The sequence below is a fragment of the Setaria italica genome, chromosome V (genome assembly GCF_000263155.2).
Source record: "Setaria italica strain Yugu1 chromosome V, Setaria_italica_v2.0, whole genome shotgun sequence".
Taxonomy (NCBI): Eukaryota; Viridiplantae; Streptophyta; class Magnoliopsida; order Poales; family Poaceae; genus Setaria; species Setaria italica.
Window position 1 is genome coordinate 7,716,584 of NC_028454.1, and position 7,079 is coordinate 7,723,662.

General features: G+C 47.1%; 1 non-coding gene across 1 annotated transcript; it reads right to left on the reverse strand.

Annotated features, from left to right (window-relative positions):
- Nucleotides 1–25: 25 nt before the first annotated feature.
- Nucleotides 26–3,451, reverse strand: LOC101784197. The gene is made up of 2 exons (XR_002677794.1): nt 2,150–3,451; nt 26–1,105 (listed from the first exon to the last, which is right to left on the reverse strand). It is a non-coding gene; the product is annotated as an uncharacterized LOC101784197 (transcript).
- Nucleotides 3,452–7,079: the final 3,628 nt, after the last annotated feature.

Consider the following 7,079-nt stretch of genomic DNA (forward strand, 5'->3'; position numbering starts at 1 on the left):
TCGACTTCTGCTTTCTTCCGCCCCGTTTTAGCTGCCAAATCATCAAACTTTTTTTTTCCCGAATCGAGGCGTTCCCCATTCCCATTACTGAAAGCAACGGAAATTCTAGAGTTCAGCATAGAAGCAGCTAAGGAAAGATGACAGCCTACCTAATGCACCTAACCTGAATCAAGCTAGGAGACTAGCTTTTGGCTACACCTCAACAAAGTGGACACCATGTAAATTTAAACGGACAGCTAGTAGCCATGTAATTGCTGTTCGCGACAGACATGAACCAACGACTGAAACAAAAGAAAGCAGACATCTTCAGTACTTCCGGTTGACCCCTCCTCCCTTTTTTCTCCTCCTCCATGCTTCCTAGCAAGTGTCGTCGCCCTGCCAAGGATCCTCAGATGCATAGCTGCATGGTCTTTCTTTGCTTGGGCCTGAAGAGTGGGCCATGGATGATTCAGAAGATGGGCCGCGGCCCATGCAAGATGCACATGAGTCCTCGTGCCTAGAACTTTTTTTTACTTTTATATTTCTTATTTTAGCATTTTGCAAAAATATATAGTCGGATGAAAAAATTGCAAAACTAGTCTACTGTCGCCGGCCCAGCTGGCGGTAAGCCGCTTCCGCCGGCCCAACCGCCGCCTGGGCTGGCGGAAGACCTTTACCGCCGGCTAACGGTACACCCCTCCGCATTATACTTTCAAAAAATCATAACTAATTCATATCAACTCGGATGGAGATAAACTTTATATGAAATTGTAGATATCGACGAGTTCTACAACTTTGTAGTTAAATTTTTTTTCATTTGATGTCATATTGGTTCTCAAATAATCGACACAAGTTTCAGATCTAAGAGCGCCTTACCGCCGGCCACGGTAGACTAGTTTTGCAATTTTTTCATCCGACTATATATTTTTGTAAAATGCTAAAATAAAAAATAAAATTCTCGTGCCTAACAATAAATAAACTTTGCTCGGCTTCTTCCTTTTTCTTTGGGTTGGGCCCTAGGCCCGGTATCCCATTCATCCTTGTCGGTCATGACCTTCTCAGCTCCAATTCAGAGATGCCATTATATCTCTCGCTGATTTCTGAACATACACAAGCACATGGCTCTCTGAACATACACAAGCAAATAGCTGTCTGAACAAGTGAACATACACAAGCAAATAGCTGTCTAAATCTATAGTAATACATACACAACCAGAGCAAGATAACAACAACTGAACGAACAAGTACTGGGAGGACGACCTGTACTGGGCATGGACTTCTACTGGCCCCAAAATTCCCAGACACCTACTGAAAACACTGCTCTGCAGTTCTAAGGCCTTGTTTAGTTGGCCAATTTGGGAGATGCAAAATTACTGTGCTAGCACTGTAGCACACTGTAGCGTTTCGTTTGTATTTATGAATTATTGTCCAAATATTGACTAATTAGGCTCAAAAGATTCGTCTCGCAAAGTACAACAAAACTGTGCAATTAGTTTTTAATTTCGTCTACATTTAGTACTCCATGCATGTACCGCAAGTTTGATGTGATGGGGAATCTTCTTTTTGCATAGTGTCAAAGTTGGGAGTTGGGGGTAACTAAACATGGCCTAGGCCTTGTTTACTTCCAAGTTGTTGGGAGTTGCAAAATTGGCATTTTGCCATAAATGCGACACTGTAGCATTTCGTTTGTATTTGTGAATTATTGTTCAAATATTGACTAATTAGGCTCAAAAGATTCGTCTCGTAAAGTACAACAAAACTGTGCAATTAGTTTTTGATTTCGTCTACATTTCGTACTCATGCATGTATCGCAAGTTTGATGTGATGGGGAATCTTCTTTTTGCATAGTATCAAAGTCGGGAGTTTGGAGTGAAGTAAACAAGGGCCTAAATGAATTGTTATCACTGCCAAAGAAATCAACTTATCTCGAACCAGAGAAAGTACAGGACATGATCGTTACTGTCATTAGAGTACTCATTTGGTTAACATAGCTTTCTCAAATTAAACAATCATAGACATGTATGTTAGTAGCTGCACACGCACACAACACACAAACATACAGTACGCAATTGGTTAGCAATAGCTTGCGCAAATTAAACAATAATAGCCATGTTAAATTGAACGAGCAGGAGCAAAAAGTGAAGAATCCCGTGCAGTCAAATAGTCTTACCGATGCATCGATCTCCTGAAGATCGTCGGCCTCTTCATCGTAGGGTTTCAGGCTCCATGTAGATGCGCCAGGCTCCTGGAGGCCAACATCGAAGGCAGCATCAGGGACGCTAGGAGTTGCGCCATTGTTTCGTCCTCCAGCTGGACGTGGTGGACGGAATTGGCGCGACGCAGTGGTGACAGGAGGACGAATCGATGCGGCACGAGCATGTCCTCGTGCACCTCCGGATGTCCGAGAAGGGATGTCGACGTCCTGGTCAGCTGCTTCTCCGATTGGCACCGCGGCGGCACGGCCAGCGACACGTCCACTGCCGGCGCCACGCCCAGCAGCGCGCCCAGCAGCGCGGCCAGCAGCACGGCCTGCGCCACGACCAGCGCCACGCCCAGCGCCGCCGCGGTCATCATCCCCAACCAATCCGGCCGGCGACGAGCGTAGAAGGTCCATGTACGACATGTTGTCGGTGATGTCCACAGCATCCGAATTGAGGTTCAGCCCCTCCACTCCGCCGGCTACATGACGACGTCCGCCGCCACGACCGCCGGAGGAGGACGCCACTAGGGAAAGCTCGGGGGCTGGCTGAAGAAGTCGAGCCCCAGATTCGTCGCCGTGGCGTTGGAGTCCCAGCAGAACTCGTCGTTGTCGAGGACCCCTTTCGAATCCATCTGCGGCCGCCAGCCGCCCTTGCTGCTTCGGCCTGGAACCGGCGTCGGTGGTCAAACCTCGCTCAGATCGGGCAGGACGGGCGCGAGGAGCAGGTGGGGTCGACGGGCTGGACGGGAGAAGGCGGGGAGGGAGGGAGGGGGAGCTGGGGCAGCGGCTGATGGAGCACGAGGCCACGCGCCGGCTCGCCTTGGCGGGGACGGGAGCGGCGGGCGGCGGAAGATGGAACGGGGAGGAGGACGGGAGATTGGCTCTGTTCTACAGAAATTGTGGGGCAAAATTGTAATTTTGCCAACCAGTACATGCTGGAAGCTACTCCTCTCCGGATTCCAGAATTTTGAGAATCCGAGAATCTGGCTTCCGAATCTTCACTAGAATCTGACCTGATTGGAAGCCGATCGGACTTTAAAATCTGGATTCTCAAAATCTGGTTGCTTCCAAACGGGGCCTTAGAGTTTCCTACACTGATACTATGATGCTGCTGTTGCTCGGAGGTCTCCGACAGGCCATCGCCAGTTACTCCACACTAGATGTGGCAGCCTTGGAGCTGATCGATGCTCTGTGACGAGGGAGCAGCTTAATTTAGGGTACATGGATTCATTTACTAAACTCTGCACCATAGGTCAGCTCATCTGTTCTTCACCCACGAAACGTTTCGATATTTTCTTTATAAAGTATAACTATTTTTATGATTTTTAGTAAAACAATGTTTTTACCTGCCTTTTAAAAATCCAAATAATTTCCCAATGTGATTTTGATTCATTACTGAAATGTTCCTATAAGAATCTGAAACCCTACCAAACACACCTAAATGCCAAATAGCAGTCCGCACAAAATCTTGTGAAGCTCGTGTGCCTCCGCCGGTTCTAAAAGCACTGGTAAAATTACATAAATAACTCCATGAGTTACTTAAGTTTGACATTCAAGTATAAGTCATTTTGTCACAAATATTCACCCACCTACTCAAATCTGTTACGAAAATCACTCCATCACACACATTCTTAGCTGGATCAATAATTTTTTCACTAATGTAGAAATTACCACAAACCAAGCTAGCGGAGTCAATCTTGGCCAATTGCTTGGATTGGACTTATTCATCGTGTTGAAATGATCTTTTTTTTCAAATAGCAAAATTTAACACAATAATGCCTAAGCTACTATCATCAACTCTATTTGTTGAATCTAATAAAATAAGACTATACTATTAGAAGTATCTAATTTTAATAAAGACCGCATGAAAAATTAAAATTTATGAAAAAAAATATGTTGAATCAATTATGCTTGTGGATACTTGGGTGGTTTTTTGAAAAAACAATTAAAGAGAGGGGTCATTTTGCAACAAAATGATCAGGGGAGGAGCGAATGTCAAATTTCAAGTGACTTATAGGATGCCTTTTACAACTTTAACAAAATGGCCAGTGATATGTTCACTGTCCGCGAGGTAATTTATCAGTTATCACTCTGTAGGTTCAAGAAGATGTACTCATGTTTCACGAGCATTAACATCTCGGCCAGTGAGACCTACTTAACCACATGCCGATCTGGTCCCTCATTTCTACTCATGATTTCATACCCCCCAACTACTGCCATCGATCACTGTCCAAGAGCAAGGTGTTTACCATGGGAATTCTACGTGCGCCACCTACATCATCTTGCATGCAGCTCCCATTGAGAAATGACAATGTTGATGAGATTTTGTACAAAGTCTAGGCGATGTGTTTGTACTATTAAAGAAATTTTTGTACAAAGTCTAGTCGTTTACTTACACAATTAAGACTCGAGTCGGACCTGTGACACAACCGGTACGGCCCAGCTAGGCGAGTCCGCAAAGTTCGTACCACGAACGGCCGGGAGAGATACAAATACGTATACACGTACGATCAAGACGAAACTGACAGGCAGACTTTGTGTTGCGTCAAACAAGCTCCCAGCTGCCCTGGTAGAGTCTCGACGGATGTGAGAGATACAAAATAGTTTTGGTTAGGAACAAGGGAGAAGATCGAAACGGAAAAGGATTCACGCAGACTGAATTTGGACTGCAGAACAACATCAACTTGTGATGGTCACCCCGATCGTGTACGAACTCGAATTAGGGTGTTCAATTACTTTCATGGAATTCTTATGAAGTCTATTTTTATATGGATCCGGACTTAAGTCCATATCTATTCTGAAATGGCCACAATTACTAGTAATTGAGAGGTTTTCTGTCAAAAATATTACGTCATCTTATTATGATTAAGTCGTGTATCAATTCATTCAAAGAAACGGACTCGCAGATTTTGTGCCGCGTCAAAACAAACTTCTGCGGCACCTAGTGGAGTCCTGGGCACCCACGCCAACGTACGATAAAAAAAGAAACGGACTTGCAGATTTTGTGCGGATCAAAACAAACTCCTGCGGCGCCCTGGTGGAGTGCTGGGCACCCACGCCAAGCACTCCGGCCTTTATAAGGGCAAGTACATTGGTGTCGTCTAATAGGCGGTCTCATGCATTGACACGTAATCTTGAGACGATTTAACACGCAACTTGTACAGTGGGTTGTCCTATAAGTTGTCTGGTAGTGGTATGTAATTCCTTAATTTGTGCATAAGAAAAATAAAATATTATAAGTTGCATGGTAACAATAACTCGTACAATGGTTGTTAAGTTGTCTCGTAGTCCTACAATTTAGCTCATGAGGTGGTTGTTTCGCGAAGCAACAACCTCTTTCTCTCTCCTCGCTCTCTCTCCTCCACATCATCAAAAATCCTACGTGGCACTGCATGAGACGACCTATGAGACCGCTGACGTGTAGCAATGTACTTGCCCTAAGGGCAAGTACATTGGTGTCGTCTAATAGGCGGTCTCATGCATTGACACGTAATCTCGAGACGATTCAACAGGCAACTCGTACAATGGGTTGTCCTATAAGTTGTCTGATAGTGGTATATAATTCCTTAATTTGTGCATAAGAAAAATAAAATATTATGAGTTGTATGGCAACAATAACTCGTACAATAGTTGTTAAGTTGTCTTGTAGTCCTACAATTTAGCTCATTAGGTGGTTGTTTCGCGAAGCAACGACCTCTTTCTCTCTCCTCGCTCTCTCTCCTCCACATCATCAAAAATCCTACGTGGCACTGCATGAGACGACCTATGAGACCGCTGACGTGTAGCAATGTACTTGCCCTAAGGCCCCTACCACGCTCACGCCAGGGGGTCTCTTTCTCTTCCGATCCATCGACCAGACCCGCTCTTTCACGAAAGAGATTTTTTCATCCACCAGGCCGCCTCTGCTCCTTCGCGTAACAAAAAGAAGAGAGCCTTTTCCATCCACCAGATCGGCCGCCTTCCACGTCCACCAAGTTTCATCTATCGCCGCACCTCTGTCCGGAGCCAAGTCGAGGCCGGCAAGTGCGGCAAGAAGCGGCCATGGCACCTCTGTTCATCTTCGGTGCTTCAGGTTGATATTCTACTTTCTCTTACCCTTCATAGATCATGTGCATGCCATGTCTGCTCGGGCCGTACGCCGGCCATCCGTGTGGCCGCGTCTCTATGCCGGCGGTGAAGGACCGTGAGACCTACCCACAATGGAAGCGCGACGTCCACGACGATCGCGACGCCGCGAGCTACCAAAGATGATGAGGAAGACGGGAGGCACCAGACAAGGAACAATGGCAGCGGCACGATGTTGCTGCGCTGTTCGCGGATGCAAGATGTGATGGCAGTGGCCTTGCACGGCCACGCCGTCCAGAGCTCGTTGTCAACGGCAAACCCACGAAGACGATGCAGCTCGCAAGGATGCCGATGGCAACGGAGGTCTGTGTAGTCGGCGGCGGCGGATGAATGTCAAGAGGGAGCGTGAAGCCTTGTACCTGTGACGGAAGACACGGCGCCCACAGCCGGTGACGGCGCTGCCGCAAGTCGCTAGGAGCGAAAGTGATGCCGCGAGGATGACGATGAGGCGAGGCGGCACAGCGCCGGTGCACGCCCTCCCTACGCTGACGGCCGGAGGCGCTTGCATGCACAGCCACAAGCCGAGGCTTTTCAAGATGCAACCAAGAAGACGTGGCTCATGTGCACGTGCACTGCTGAGAGCCAATCAGAAGGCAAGAAGGAAGCCAACCATCTTTGTGGTTTCCCGCGGCTCTGCTTCGACGTGACCCAGAGATCATCACGACCTTGATGTCCGACCTTGCCGTGATATCTACTCGGCTTCTACGACACGACCGTACATATCCGACCCACCACTTCGACGGCACGATCGTGCTCTAGCAAGCGAGACTTGCGG